This window comes from Pinus tabuliformis, chromosome 5_1 (assembly GCF_031772625.1).
Source record: "Pinus tabuliformis cultivar Carrire ecotype Pingquan chromosome 5_1, CPIR1, whole genome shotgun sequence".
NCBI lineage: Eukaryota > Viridiplantae > Streptophyta > Pinopsida > Pinales > Pinaceae > Pinus > Pinus tabuliformis.
In genome coordinates this window covers 927,133,564-927,148,799 of record NC_142305.1, presented here as the reverse complement: position 1 = coordinate 927,148,799, position 15,236 = coordinate 927,133,564, and positions in this window count along the sequence as shown.

Sequence of the window (15,236 nt, the reverse complement as noted above, 5' to 3'; positions counted from 1 at the left end):
TGCTCTTTTACCTTCTTTTTCTGCCCAATTGTTGATTCTACACTCCATCATGCTCCCAAATAGTTTTCCAAGAAGAGGATTGACCATAATAGTGTGATAATTAGAGGGATTATTAATGTCTCCACTTTTGTAAAGAGGGATAGCAACACTTGTTGTCCATTCAACTAGAAAATTGCCTTGTGTGATGTTGTTGAAGATCCTTTTGATGATTGGGGCCAAGATCTCAACACCCCATTTTAAAAATTATGCATGTAGCCCATCAATGTCTTGGGCTTTACCACTTGCTAACTTTTTTATACCACGCTTGACATCCTCCACTGAAAATAACTCGGTTGTAGTGTTGATTATGGGGGGGCTACTTTTCTCTTGTTTTCTTTCATAGAGGAGCTTTGCATATTCCAACCAATGAATATCTGAGATATTATTATCTATTTTCTTTCTCTTTTGTTGTAGTTCATGCCAGAATCCTTTGGGATTGTGCTTTCCCAAGGAGATTAATTCATTCCTCCTTGAAGTTACATATATATATATATATATATATATATATATATATATATATATATATATATATATATATATATATATATATATTATTAGATTTTTATACTTTTTCCTGCTTTCCCTGTTTGTCTCCTTCTCCTTAAGGGACCTTTTAGCAGCCTTGCACTCTTCATCATACCAAGGATTAGTTGGGAAAGTGTTTGAGATCCTCTTCTTAGGCCGCGATATTTTGCACACCTTTAAAGTTTTGTGGATTAGAGGTAGCTATTTCTAGGTTATATAGCATGGGGGCTAGGAAAAAAAGGGAAGGCGGAGTAACAGTTGGTTGTAACAACGAGCCTGTACTTCTAGATTTGTTATGAAAGTAGGAATTTATGGAATTTTTTTCAAGCTTAATTGGTTTAATGAATTCTGAAATTTGCTTTGCGATATTTCAATACTTTTGTTGCATGTTATGTTTATTCATATTTACAAAATAGTAGTTTTGTTTATGGTGGTTTTTCTTCTAGCTCACATATGGTTGTCATATCATAATTTGAAAGTTGTTTCAAAGTAAGTAGAGTTTTATGGGTGAGTTTTGGCTGAGGAGATTTTCACCTTTTCTTAAGATATTTCATAGAGGTTAAAATAAATAAGGTTACTGGCATAATTAAAAAGAATAACTAAATTTTGAGTAGATTTCATGGAACTTTGTCTATGAGAGTGGTCTAATTTTGTAATATCTTTTAAGAAGAGTTATTTTACTTTTTGTTTTGTTATGTCACTGCACAAAATTAACTGTCCTCTTGCGAGGATAGTTAAAATTAGTCTGTAACCACCCTCCCACATTTACTCAGTTCACTGGCCTGCTAGGGTAAACATGAGACAAATAGCTACTATGAAATTACTCGACCTCCTATATCCAATTAATGAAGTGGGACCAACATTTGGAAGTTGCGAACCACAAACTGACATCCTACAGGTTCACAGGACACTTAGAGGCAAAACAACCACTCCCAGTGCCCAAACCCTAAGCTAGATTGATGTTTTTATGACCTCGGCCCACAGTCGCATGCATGACAACGCCTCCATGCGGCTATAGGCCTTGAGTCGCATGCATAAGCCTATAAGTTTGTGGATATGGCCCAAAAGTACCAGTTCAGAGGGTGTGGTCTGGAATTATAAACCACATTTTCAAGGCTTGTCTCTAGACCACTGCTCATAACTCAATGAAACTTTCCAAAGTAATATATAACATTAGGACAAAGCCATTCATACAAAACTTGATCAAGGACTTGACCTAACCACCTAACCATGATAATCATTTCATCAAACATATGGTGAACGAGTAATCTATAGGTCATGAATGCATATCTGAACATACGGGTGAGGAACTTATCTAAGAATCACCAAGAAGGTCTAATTCCCTCTGATAATAGCTTCAATAACATTTGTTAGCTCATGCATTCATCAACCAATCGACCACTAAACCATCCATGACAAGAGCATAGAAGATATACATCATATGAACAACTTATAACCAAAAAATAACCAACATATGAACCATGGCATCCCATCCATAATATCATGAACACATTGCCAATAAATATAAATGAAAATAGAAGAATAAATATTATTAACATATGAAATTACCAATCAAGTTAGGGACTTCCATGTACCACCTGACCATGGATTGGGTTGAACCAAATATCTCTTTCAGCCAATCACCCCTACACCATAATCCAAGCATTAATGTGGGATCTCGTCGAATGAACCAAGCAAAACCAAACCGGGGCTTCCAGAGGCCAAACCAGCTCAACCCTTAACCAGTGATTCCACCTCACGGTCGTACATCACTAACACCAACCAAATTGATCTCTACCCAAGTTGTCTAAGGCTCAAAGAACTAGTAACTTAACCCACATCCTTCCAGGGCTCCAAAGTGTTTGCCCAACCCAACTCCAGGACTAGTAACTCAACCCATGAAAGGCTCCAGAGTGTTTGTCCAACCTAGGCTCCAGGACTAGTAATTCAACCTAGGTTGTTTCAAGGCTTCCAGAGCCTTTGTTCCAACCCACAACCATAACAAATTATGAGCACCAATAAAAAAAATAAGATATAAAAACCCACAACACCATGGATATCCAAGAAGTGACTAGGCAAGGCTAAAACCACTGTCAATCTAGGCAATCCTCTATGTCAATGACATATCATAACCAAATAATCACATGCATATACCATGCATCCATAAATCAACAAGGAGATCATACATGCAACTTGTTACTTGCAAAGCAATTTGGTTGTAGTTGTTGATCCCGATGTCCCCTTTTGATTTTCCTGCTTTCCTTGCCTTCTTTCTCCAAATCCAATGTATGCTAGAGTTCTCCAAGCATGCTCCAAGAATGCTTTAAGTGTGCAAGATTATGAGAGAGTGGGAGAATAGAAGAGAGCTTCAATCTAAAACTAACAAAAGTTATGAATTGATCCTCAGAAGCTTTTTAATCATTGAGACCTTTATTTTCTCCATTTTCCTCTGTTTTTCCTTCAATTTTCCTCACATATAAATTTGTGACCTTTCATATCCCTTTTCTCCTACTTTCCTTTGTTTCATAAATAAAATGCCAATTATTGCCACTTTGCCTTTTCCAATGCCTTTGTCAATTTTCATATCCATTAATTAATCACTAGTGATACCCATCACTATATTTTTTTCCCAACATTCATCTTGGAATACATGTCCCATGACCTTGGTCTTATTTTTATTTACATGGAAAATAAATCAGGGGCTATTACAAACCCATCCCCCTTGGGGGAACACCATACTCGGTGTTCAATGACACTTATAAACCAACAAAACACATGCTTCCCATGGAGCTTTATAATACAACTCGATGCAATGTTTACATCATATCATATTGTTGAGATCATGACCATCATAACATGAACACCATACCGCTTATTGGAGCTTTATAACACAGCTTGATGTGGTATTTATATACATATGCATATATAGACATAACCAAAACATAACATCAAAACATATATCAGGACACATCCACTCAACCAACAAATAGAGAAGGATACATAGCCTGCATCTGATAAGCCATCTCCCATGTAGTTTCATCAGGCTTCAGGTGCTTCCACTATACTTTAACTTGCTCAATTGCTCGATTCCAAAGCATGAGCATCTTTTGTTGCAAAATGCACTGAGGTTCCGGCTGGAATTCTCCTTCTTGCTCCACCTGCAATACAGATGAGTCAATCACCTGATCAACATCTTTCACATACTTCTTAAATAATTTGACATGGAAAACATCATGGACTTTCATTGTCAAAGGCAGTGAAAGTAGGTAATCCATTGGTACAATACTCTCAAGGATCTCAAAAGGCTTGTAATATCAAGGTGCCAACTTGGCACATGACCCAATCCTCAAGGAGCTCTTCTTGGGTTTGATGCACAAGTACACATGCTCCCCAACTTGAAACGTTTTAAACACCCTGTGTTGATCTGCATAACTCTTATGTTTGTATTATGCTGCGTTTAGATTCTTCTTGATAACCTGCATTTCTCGTTCCATCTCTACCAACATGTCCGGTCCAATCAACACCTTGTTCACTAGATCACTCTAGTTGATAGGAGTGTTACAACTCCACCCATATAGTGCCTCAAACAGACTCATCCTCAATGACTCCTTATATCCATTATTATAAGCAAACTCAACTAGTGGAAGATACTACTCTCACCTCCTCTATTGGTGCATAACATACATCCTCAACATGTCCTCCAAAATCTCGTTGACCCTCTCTGTCTGTCCATATATCTGCGGATGATAGGTTGTACTAAAGTCCAACTTTGTACCGAAACCTGCAACTAACTCCTTCCAAAACCTGGAAGTGAACTTGGCATCTCTATTGGATATAGTCTTCTTAGGAATACCATGCAACCTCACTATCTCCCTGATGAATAATTGTGCTACCTCACTAGCTGAATTAATAGAATTCACTAGAATGAAGTGAGCTACCTTGATCAACCTGTCAACCACAACCATGATAGAGTCATGTTGTCTAGATTTCCTTGACGAACCTGTAATGAATTCCATCGAAATGACCTCCCATTTCCACTTTGGAATCGTAATCATCTGCAATAACCCACCTGGATGCTTACATTATGCTTTTACTTGTTGATAATCCAAACACATCATAACAAACTCATTGACCTCTTTCTTCAAGTTCAACCAATGGTAAAACTTCTTGACCGTTGTCAATGTCTTTTGATATCCCGGGTGACCTGAATACGACTTAACATGAAATTCCTACAAGATAAGTTTCTTGAGCTCATTGTTGTTTGGAAGATAGATCATGTCCCTAAATCTGACCAATCCATTTGTCGTGAGATGATAATCCACATCCGGTTCACCTGTACCCTACTGTTGTAACCTATGCTTAAGCTGTTGGTACCTGTCATCCTGTTGTCCTGCCTGCAAGGTCTGCTCCTGGAAGTCTGTCCTATATGAACTCATACTTGTAATGTGATGTGCTTGTACTCTTTTGCTAAGAGCATCTGCAACCCTATTCTCTTTACCCTTAATGTACCTGATCTCGAAGTTAAACTCACAAAGCGTAGCCAACCACCTAGCTTGCCTAAAATTCAGATTAGGTTGGTCAAATAAGTACCTCAGCCCATTGTGATAATTCATCAACACAAACCTCCTGCCAAGAAGTTATTGTCTCCACATATTCAATGCATGAATGATCTTTGCCAACTAAAGGTCGCGAATCACATAATTCTTCTCATGCTCATTCAATTTCCTTAACTCATAGCATACTACATGTCCTTATTGCATCAGAACTCCACCAAAAGGAACCACAACAAACTCACAATACCCATACCGGGTCCGAAAAACAGTCTTGTAGATGTTCTCTTCTTTGATGTGTACTTGATGATATCCTAATCTCAAATCAATATTCGAGAACATTGTTGCTCCCTTCAGCTGATCGAACAAGTTATCAATCAACGGAAAAGGGTATATGTTCTTAATCGTCACCTTGTTGAATTGTCTGTAATCAATACATAACTTAAAAGTACCATATTTCTTCTTCATAAACAACAAAGGTGTTGGAATTTTTAAGTTTAACCCGTTAGAAATTATTTGTGTACTATCTGATTTATTTCTTCCTACTTGTTCAATTACTTAACAAGTTATTTTCCATGTAAATACTAAAAATAAATACAAGTACAATATCAACACATACAGATCATCAACTGAAGGAAAAGACCAGCACACAAGTGACACCGTTGTTTTTGGACTAATGTCCCCGAAAAACCCAATGTGGGAAAACCAATGTAGCTATTCAGAGGGTTTTATTATTATGCAGTTTCAGAATACAACCTGGGTGCCAGAAATGGCTCACCCAACAGAGAATTCCCTCGATAGTAGTACCTCTCAGTCAAAGACAGATATTTTGGCTAAATCACTGGATGAACGATCCCACAGCAACAATGCAGCTTCTGCTGCTTTGCGTCACTCTGATAGGGACTGCGTCACCCTATCCAGCTCTCCAGCTCTAGTCTGTCCCACGAAAAATCTCCCAGTGCTGCCTCTAGGCCCTATGCCAGCCTCTAGCCCAGCGTCAGCCTCTCTGGGATCTGCATCAGCCTCTGATCTCACACACTGGCCCTCTCTGGCTCTGCACAGCTCCTGGTTGGCTTTGCATGGCCTCTGGCTGGCTCTGTGTGGCCTCTAGCTGGTTCTGCGTCAACCTCTCCCAGCTTCTGCGCTGATCCTCCTGGTACTAACTCTGCCTCTTTGATATGTATTCACTGCCCCTCAGTTGCAACTCAGATCACTCACTCAATTTCCTCAACAAACCCTGCCCCATAAAGTCGAGTTTTTGATCTCTCTTGGTGTGTTCTCCAACTGACCCTCAAGCCTCCACTCATACTTTTCTCGTTGGTCCATCAACGATTGAGATTAAATCTCTAATCAACGGTTAAGATTGACGGAGAGCAGCAGAAGCTGCATTGTTTTTGTGGGATTGTTCATTCTAGCTAAATCACCAGATGAACAATCCCACAGCAACAATGCAACTTTTGTTGCTCTGCGTCACCCTATCCAACTCTCCAGCTCCAGTTTGTCCCACGAAAAATCTCCCAGTGCTGCCTCTAGGCCCTGTGTCAGCCTCTCTAGTTTAGCGCTAGTCTCTCTTGCCCAGCGTCAGCCTCTCTGGGCTCTGCGTCAGCCTCTGGAGCCTCTGTGTCTCACATGTTGGCCCTCTCTGGCTCTGCGCAGCTCCTAGCTACCTCTGCATGGCCTCTAGCTAGCTCTGCATCAACCTCTCCCAGCTTCTGCGCCGATCCTCCCGGTACTAACTCTACTTCTCTGTTATGTATTCACTGCCCCTCAGTTGCAACTCAGATCACTCACTCAATTTCCTCAACAAACCTTGCCCCAGAAAATCGAGTTCTTGATCTCTTTTGGTGTGTTCTCCAACTGACCCTCAAGCCTCCTCTTATACTTTTCTCGTTGGTCCATCAACGATCGAGATTAAATATCTAATCAATGGCTAAGATTAGATTTGGCTTGATCCATGACTTTTGGAGCATTCTAACCCAGTTTTATATTAATACCCATTAATATTTTATTTTTCCTATGTTTAGACTTAGGAACTCCATTAAAAATATTAATTATTTTAATATCTCCCAAACCGGTTAGATTCTGCCCAAACCATTTCTGGGTCTTGGAGATCTCATGTGCTCTAGCCTCTCCACCAATTTTTGTGGCTAGAGCACATGTGCCACTACTAACCGCTTCACTATAACTCAGTTACTGAGAAGTAAGTAACTGATCTTCCCAACTCTAACATCTTTGTTAGGCTAGAAACACTCCCAATTCTGAAGCTCCATCTGTCGCTGACAAGTGCTCCCTCTACTGACCTCTACGCTACTGCAACAACTCCATGTATCTCGCACTGTTGCCTCATGTTGTCCTGGGACTCCTACACTGTAGCACCCTCTGTCACTCCATCCGCATCCATCTCTACCGAGTTCTGCCAATCTTGCTACTTCTCTTCGGGGCTCCCATAGCAAGGTATAATCCAAGAGGTTGCGTACCTCAAGGATCCCGCCCCTCATTGTCTATAGTCCATTTGACTACAGCTCGATGTCTCCTCACTTCCTCTCAAGTGGCGCATGAGCACTCATGGCACAGTCATCATCTGTCTCCACTTCTTTCTCCTCCCTCGTTGGCACTGCCTTGGTCTCAGAAGCCTCTCCTTTGCTCTTCTTCCTTGGACACTAGTTCACACAGTGACCCAATTTCGCACAGTGGAATTACTTGACCTTGGAAAGGTCCTTCTTCTTCTGTTTCTCTTGCTTTCTCGCAGATGCTAGAGAAGCATCCTCTTCTTCCTCCTTCTTGATTCTGACCCCCTTACCGCTACTTATTGCCTTGGTCAGCCATTTGATCTCTTCTTGACGAAGAGCCGCCCACAATTCCTCCTAATTCGGAAGGTTCGACCTGCCCAGTAAGCTTTGGACAAATACCTCCTAGTCCTCTAAGATTGTGTTCAGTGCGGTCCTCACCAACATCTCCTCATCCGATGTGGCCCCTACGGAGTCAGCTGGTCCCGAATCTCTGTCAATCGCCCGAGGAAGACATCTGTCTACTCTCCCCTCTACATCTGGTATGACCGCTGCTAATTTTCTAGAAGCATCTTCCTCTGCACGGAAGTATGCTGATAAAACTTCTTCAGGGCATCCCACATCTCATTTTTCGTACCCTTCTTGACAATATGTGGTACCACATGATCCTTGGCCCCGTCAAGGATGATGCACTTAACCCTGGCCATTGCTTCTTCGTACTTCTCATTTTCAACCGGGTCAACTGGGATCACTATTGTTTTCAAGGTGAAGTGCTTAATGTGATACCTATCTAGAATGGACAAGATCCTGGCCTTCCAGATTATGAAGTTGGAAGCTTCGTCTAGTCTATCCTGATCTCTCAACCTATTCACTACCATTTCGCTGCTCCTCTTTCAACCTTTCCGTGTCTCTCAACTTTCCGTTTGGAAGTTCTCGGTTTGACTCCCTCTGAGCCTTGATTTCCCTTGTGGAAACCCCTCTGCCAATGTCGAGATGCCCCACTCTGATCGTTTATGAAACTGCACCACTGATCCAGATTTCTTGGCTAGAAATCCTTGGCAACAACTCCCTCCTCCTTGGTCTTGCCCTATTAAGTGGTGTTTTGACCACAATACCCCACCAGCTTCGCTTTGTAACTTATCCATAGCCTCTTATGCCTCAACAATATGAAGGTCTGAGCCTCTGGGCTTTGTGCAATCCTGGCATCGACAAAATCTGCACCTCCTGGCCACAATGTCGATCCTTCATGACTAAGAAAGATGACCAGGCACTGCATAGGTCAGGTATGCTCCTCTCTGCCTCAGCGCTGATCCTCCTCTTGGCTCGAACTGATGACGCAGCCCCTCTGCGTCACCCCTTCCTTGCTGCTTTTTGCTAGGAATAACTTCTGTCACTCGGGACAGTTGTTTCTGCTGCTACTGCTCTGCTCGCTGATGCCTTTAGTTATCTTGTGATGTGCAACCATGCTCTGGTACCATGTTGTAATTTCTAAGTTTAACCCGTTACAAATTCTTCCTATACTGTCTAATTTATTTCTTCCTACTTATTCAATTACTGAACAAGTTATTTTCTATGTAAATACTGAAAATAAATACAAGTACAGTATCAACATATACTAATCATCAATTGAGGGAAAAAACAAGCACACAAGTGACACTGTTGTTTTTGGACTAATGTCCTCGGAAAAACCCAATGGGGGAAAACCAGTGCAACTATTCAGAGGGTTTTATTATTATGCAGTTTCAGAATACAACCTGGGTGCCAGAAATGGTTCACCCAATAGAGAATGCCCTCGATAGTAGTACCTCTCAGTTAGAGATAGATATTCCGACTAAATCACCAGATGAACGATCCCACAATAACAATGCAGCTTCTGCTTCTCTGTGTCACTCTGATAGGGACTGCGTCACCCTATCCAGCTCTCCAACTCCAATTTGTCCCATAGAATATATCCTAGCACTGCCTCTAGGCCCTGCATCAGCCTCTCTGGCTCAATGTTAGTCTCTCTGGCCCAGCGTCAGCCTCTTTGGGCTCTGCGTTAGCCTCTGGAGCTTCAGCATCTCACACGCTGGCCCTCTCTAGCTCTGCACAGCTCCTGGCTGCCTTTGGCTCACTCTGCGTGGTCTCTAGCTGATTCTGTGTCAACCTCTCCTAGCTTTTGCGCTGATCCTCTCGGTACTAACTCTGCCTCTTTGCTATGTATTCACTGCCCCTCAGTTGCAACTCATATCACTCACTCAATTTCCTTAGCAAACCCTGCCCCAGAAAATCGAGTTCTTGATCTTTCTTGGTGTGTTCTCCAACTAACCGTCAAGCCTCCTCTTATACTTTTCTCGTTGGTCCATCAATGGCTGAGATTAAATCTATAATCAACAGATAAGATTAGATTTGGCTTGATCCATGACTTTTGGACCATTGTAACCCAATTTTATATTAATACCCATTAATATTTTATTTTTCCTAAGTTTAGACTTAGGAACTCCATTAAAATATTAATTATTTTAATATCTCCCAAACCGGTTAGATTATGCCCAAACCATTTCTAGGTCTTGGAGATATTATGTTCTTTAGCCTCTCCACCAATTTTCGTGGCTAGAGCACATCCGATGTTACCCCAAATCAACAAATGATGCACCCCAAGGTGACACACTTGGCCTAATGTATCCCTTATCAAGCGTTTCCTTAAGCTGCAACTTCAATTCCACCAACTCTAGAGTGTTCATCCTATATGATGCCTTCGATGTTGGTGTTGCTCCTGACATCAACTCAATAGAAAAGTCCACTTCCTTATAAGGCAATAACTTTGAGATATCTGCTGGTAATACATCTTGAAATTGCTGCAAAACTAGATACCTCTTCAGGACTTCCGCATCCTCAACATCCTTACCTTTGTCACTAGAAATATGAACTACAAACAATACACATCCTTTCCTGCTACTGCACTTGGCCTGCATAGTTGTAACCATCCTCACTGATGTAGGCTTCTTCTTACCCTACAAGATTCTCTTCTCTCCATCATCATCGAATCACTCAATAGCATTATCATAGCAATCTACCTTAGTCATGTGAATGTACAACCAATCCATACCCAACAACATATTGTATGATCCCAATGGAAACACATTTAGATGTGTTGATGTAGACATACCGTTCAACTAAAATGCATAAGATCTTACCCAATGATGAACTATTTTCTTAGTACCTATATCCAACTACACCAACCAAGACTCTGCATGCACTTCTTTATTCAAACCACACTTATCCACCAGGTCAGGACTGATATAATTATAGTTAGATCCAAGGTCAATCAAAATAGAAACAACTTGATCACAAAGCTTACCTTCCATCTCGATAATAGATGCCTGATGATCAACCTGCCTATTATCCAACGTTGCATAAATCCGAGGAATACTCTGTCCAACATCCCCAACTGTTTGTGCCTCATGAGCATTGTAAATATGTGGTATGCCACCCTGATGATGTGGACAGTCTCTTTTGTGATGATCCTTGCCACAAGTCCAACACTGTAACGAATTCCTGCCATCACCCTTGTTCTTCTCCTCAAACTAAAATCCCTGTCCTTTGTCAGTTGCATTAAACTTCTTGTACGATGTTGCATTCTCCTTGTCATTTGTATCTAGAGTTTTTCCTCTTTTCTTAGTCCATTTTCCTTTATTCTTGTCATTACCTCTCCAATCCTGCTTAGACTCAGTCTTGGGTTTCGATTGCTCATAATAGTGATTCAACTTTCAGATGGTTTCCTCCAACGATCTAGGCTCATCAAACTCAATCCTATCTTTGAATGGTATCAGTAACCCACTGATGAATCTCTAAATCTATACTTTGTCCTCTTTAAGATAAGGAACATATATAAGCAACTCCAAGAATTTGCTAGTATACTCCTCATTGGTCATAGATCCCATCTTCAACTCATAAAACTCTTTTTCCTTGACATCATAGTACCTCTCAAATAGATACTTCTTCCTAAAAATTCTCTCGAACTCATTCCAAGTACCTCTCAAATAGATACTTCTTCCTGAAAATTCTCTCGAACTCATTCCAAGTCAGCTCCTCTTCTCAAATGCCTTTGACATTCTTCACATCTTCCCACCAAATGCCTATTTTTCCTTTAAGACTGGAAGTAGCTATCTTGACTTTCATATTCTCTAAGTAATCATGCAATCTGAAAAACTTATTCATCCCAAGCAACCAAGCTTTTGCATCTTGTGACTTCTTCATTTCTCCATCAAATGTAGGAGGCTTTTCTTTCTTGAACTCCTCTGGAAAGTACTGCTTCTCACTCCTCCTATACGTATGGTGATGGTGATGACAATGTTGTCTCTCTGAACCAAAACTAGAATAAAACCCATGATCATTACCCCTCCTGTTAGGTGTATCCAAGAACCTACCATCTCTGACTATATCATCCCTGTCAAACATGTATCTTGATTGAGACCTATTTCCATATGCCCCATTGGTCCTTTCCTCATGCCCATGGCTGATACTAAATGGTCGTTGTCTCTGCAAATAAGTTGGACTCTATAGGATGACCGCATTAACCTCTACTTTCTTTTCTTGTTCCCTAGCAAGTCTTTCCTGTGACTGAATGATCCTGTCATTATCTGCCTTACAACTTTTGATCTCTTCTTTCAAACTTCTCAATGTATTTGCTATGTCAAGGGAGTACTCATCACCATGTTGTTCATCTGATCTGTAGGGAGAATCACGTGAACTGCAGTCCACCATTCCGCTAGTCATCTTGATCGTCTACTTCCTACAAACATACCATGTCAGATAAACCAACTATACACATGATCAAACATACCTCAATGAAATTCAGGGGAGGCTATCTCTTCTGTAAAATGAATCCATATTAGCATGATACATGTATATATAATGAAATCAACATATCAATAAGCTCAACATCAACATTATCAACTTCTACATGACGACACTACTGAAACAATGACTATCACAATGCACGCATAACAAACACATAAACAATGGACATGCATGCATGACAAACACATTCCACCCATCCAATCCAAGTCTTGAACCTGAGAACTCTGATACCAATTTGTAACCACCTCTCCCACATTTACCCAGTTTCACTAGCCTGTCAGGGTAAACATGAGACAAAGAGCTACTATGACATGACCTGACCTCCTAGATCCAATTAAGGAAGTGGGGTCGACAATTGGAACTTACCAACCACAACCTGACATCCTATAGGGTTCACAAGACACTCAGAGGCAAAACAACATCTCACAGTGCCCAAACCCTGATCTAGATTGACTTTTTGTAACATGGGACCACAACTGCATGCATGACAAGTCCTACATTTGGCTATAGGCCTCCAACCACATGCATAATCCTGTCAAGTTTCGGCTATGGCCCAAAACTGCCAGTTTAGAAGGTGTGGTCTTGAATTTTGAGCCACCTTTTTAGGGCTTGTCTCCAGACCACTGCCCATAACTCAATGAAACTTTCCAAAGTGATATATAACATCAGGACAAAGCCATTCATATAAAAATTGATCAAGGACTTAACCTAACCAGGCCTAACCATGACAGTCATTTCGCTAAACATATGGTGAACAAGTAGTCTACAGGTCATGAATGCATATCTGAACATAGGGGTCTAAAACTTATATGAGAATCACCAAGAAGGTCTAATTCCCTCTCATAATTATTGCAATAACATTTGTTAGCTTATGCATTCATTAACCGATCAACCACTAAACCATCCATGACAAGAGCATAGAAGATATACATCATATGAACAACATATAACTAGAAGATAACTAGCATATAAACCATGGCATCCCAACCACAATATTACCAACACATTGCCAATAAATATACATGAATCACAATAGAAGAATAACTCTTATTAACATATGAAATTACCAACCAAGTCAGGGACTTCCACGTACCACCCGACCATAGATTGGGCTAAACCAAATCTTTCTTTCAGTCAATCACCCCTGTGCCATATTCCAAGTATGAATGTGGGATCTCATGGAATGAACCAAGCAAAACCAAATTAGGGCTTCCAGAGGCCAAACCACCTCAACCCTCAACCAATGATTCCACCTCACGGTCGGACATCACTAACACCAACCAGATCGATTTCTACCTAAGTTGTTTGGGGCTCCACGAACTAGTAACTCAACCCAAAACCTTCCAAGGCTCTATAGCATTTGTCCAACCTGACTCTGGGACTAGTAACTCAACTCATCAAGGGCTCTAGAGTGTTTGTATAACCTAGCCTCTAGGACTAGTAACTCAACTCAAGTTGTTCTAGGGATTCTAGAGCATTTGTTCCAACTGACAACCATAAGGAATTATGAGCACCAATAAGAAAACAATTAGATGGAAAATCCCATAGCACCATGGTTATCTAGGAAATGGCAAGGCAAGGCAAAAAACCACAGTCAATCCAGGCAATCCTCCATGCTAATGAAAAATTATAACCAAATACTCACATGCATATACCATGCATCTATAAATCAACAAGGCGATCATACATGCAACCTGTTACCTGTAATGCAATCCGACTGTAGTCTTTGATCCTTCTGCTCCCTTGTGCTTTTCCTACTCTCCTTTCCTTCTTTCTCCACATCCAATGTATGTTAGAGTGCTCCAAGAATGATCTAAGTGTGCAAGAGTATGAGAGGGTGAGAAAATAGAAGAGAGCTCCAAGCTAAAACTGATAAAAGTTGTGAACTGACCCTCATAAGCCTTTTTATCTTTGAAGCCTCTATTTTATCCATTTTCCTCTAATTTTCCTTCAATTTTCCTCACATGAAAATCTATGACCTTTCATCCCCCTTTTCTCCTATTTTTCTTTTTTTCATAAATAAAATGCCAATTATTGTCACTTTGCCTTTGCCTATTTCCATAGCTATTAATTAATCACTAGTGATACCCATCACTATGTTTTTTCCCAACATTCAGCTTGGAATACGTGTCCCATGACCTTGGTCTTATTTTTATTTACATGAAAAATCAACGAGAGGTTGTTACATAGTCAATGTATAAAATAGAAGTTATTGGGATGTAAGACTTAAATTATCTTCATCTCATCATTCCTCCCAACTACAAGAAAGCCATCCCCAATTTTTGTTGTTTCAAGGCTTACTCCCCTTCCATTTTTTTCTCCATACTCTAGCCTGTATGCAAGGGTACAATATACAAAAGAGCAGTGGCATTGCCACCATGTGGCTCTTGTTATATATTATATTTAAAATAAACTCCATAAATATAAAAACTATTTTTTTATATATAAAATAAATTATATATGTGTGTGTGAGGGGGGATATAAATACATATAAAGGACATTTTTTTGCATTATCACATCCTCACATTTATTTTTTATAAATAACTTTATTTTTGCCTCTTATAGACATAAAATTTAAAAGCTATATCTACATAATAAAGGATAGAAATAGATAATATATACATAACGCTATTTTGGTTTATAAATGGATCTAAAAAAACACAAAGCCTATATTATATTTATATATACAATATACACACTTCATATATATATATATATATATATGAAGTGTGTATACTGTATATATAAATATAATATATAATACACACACCAA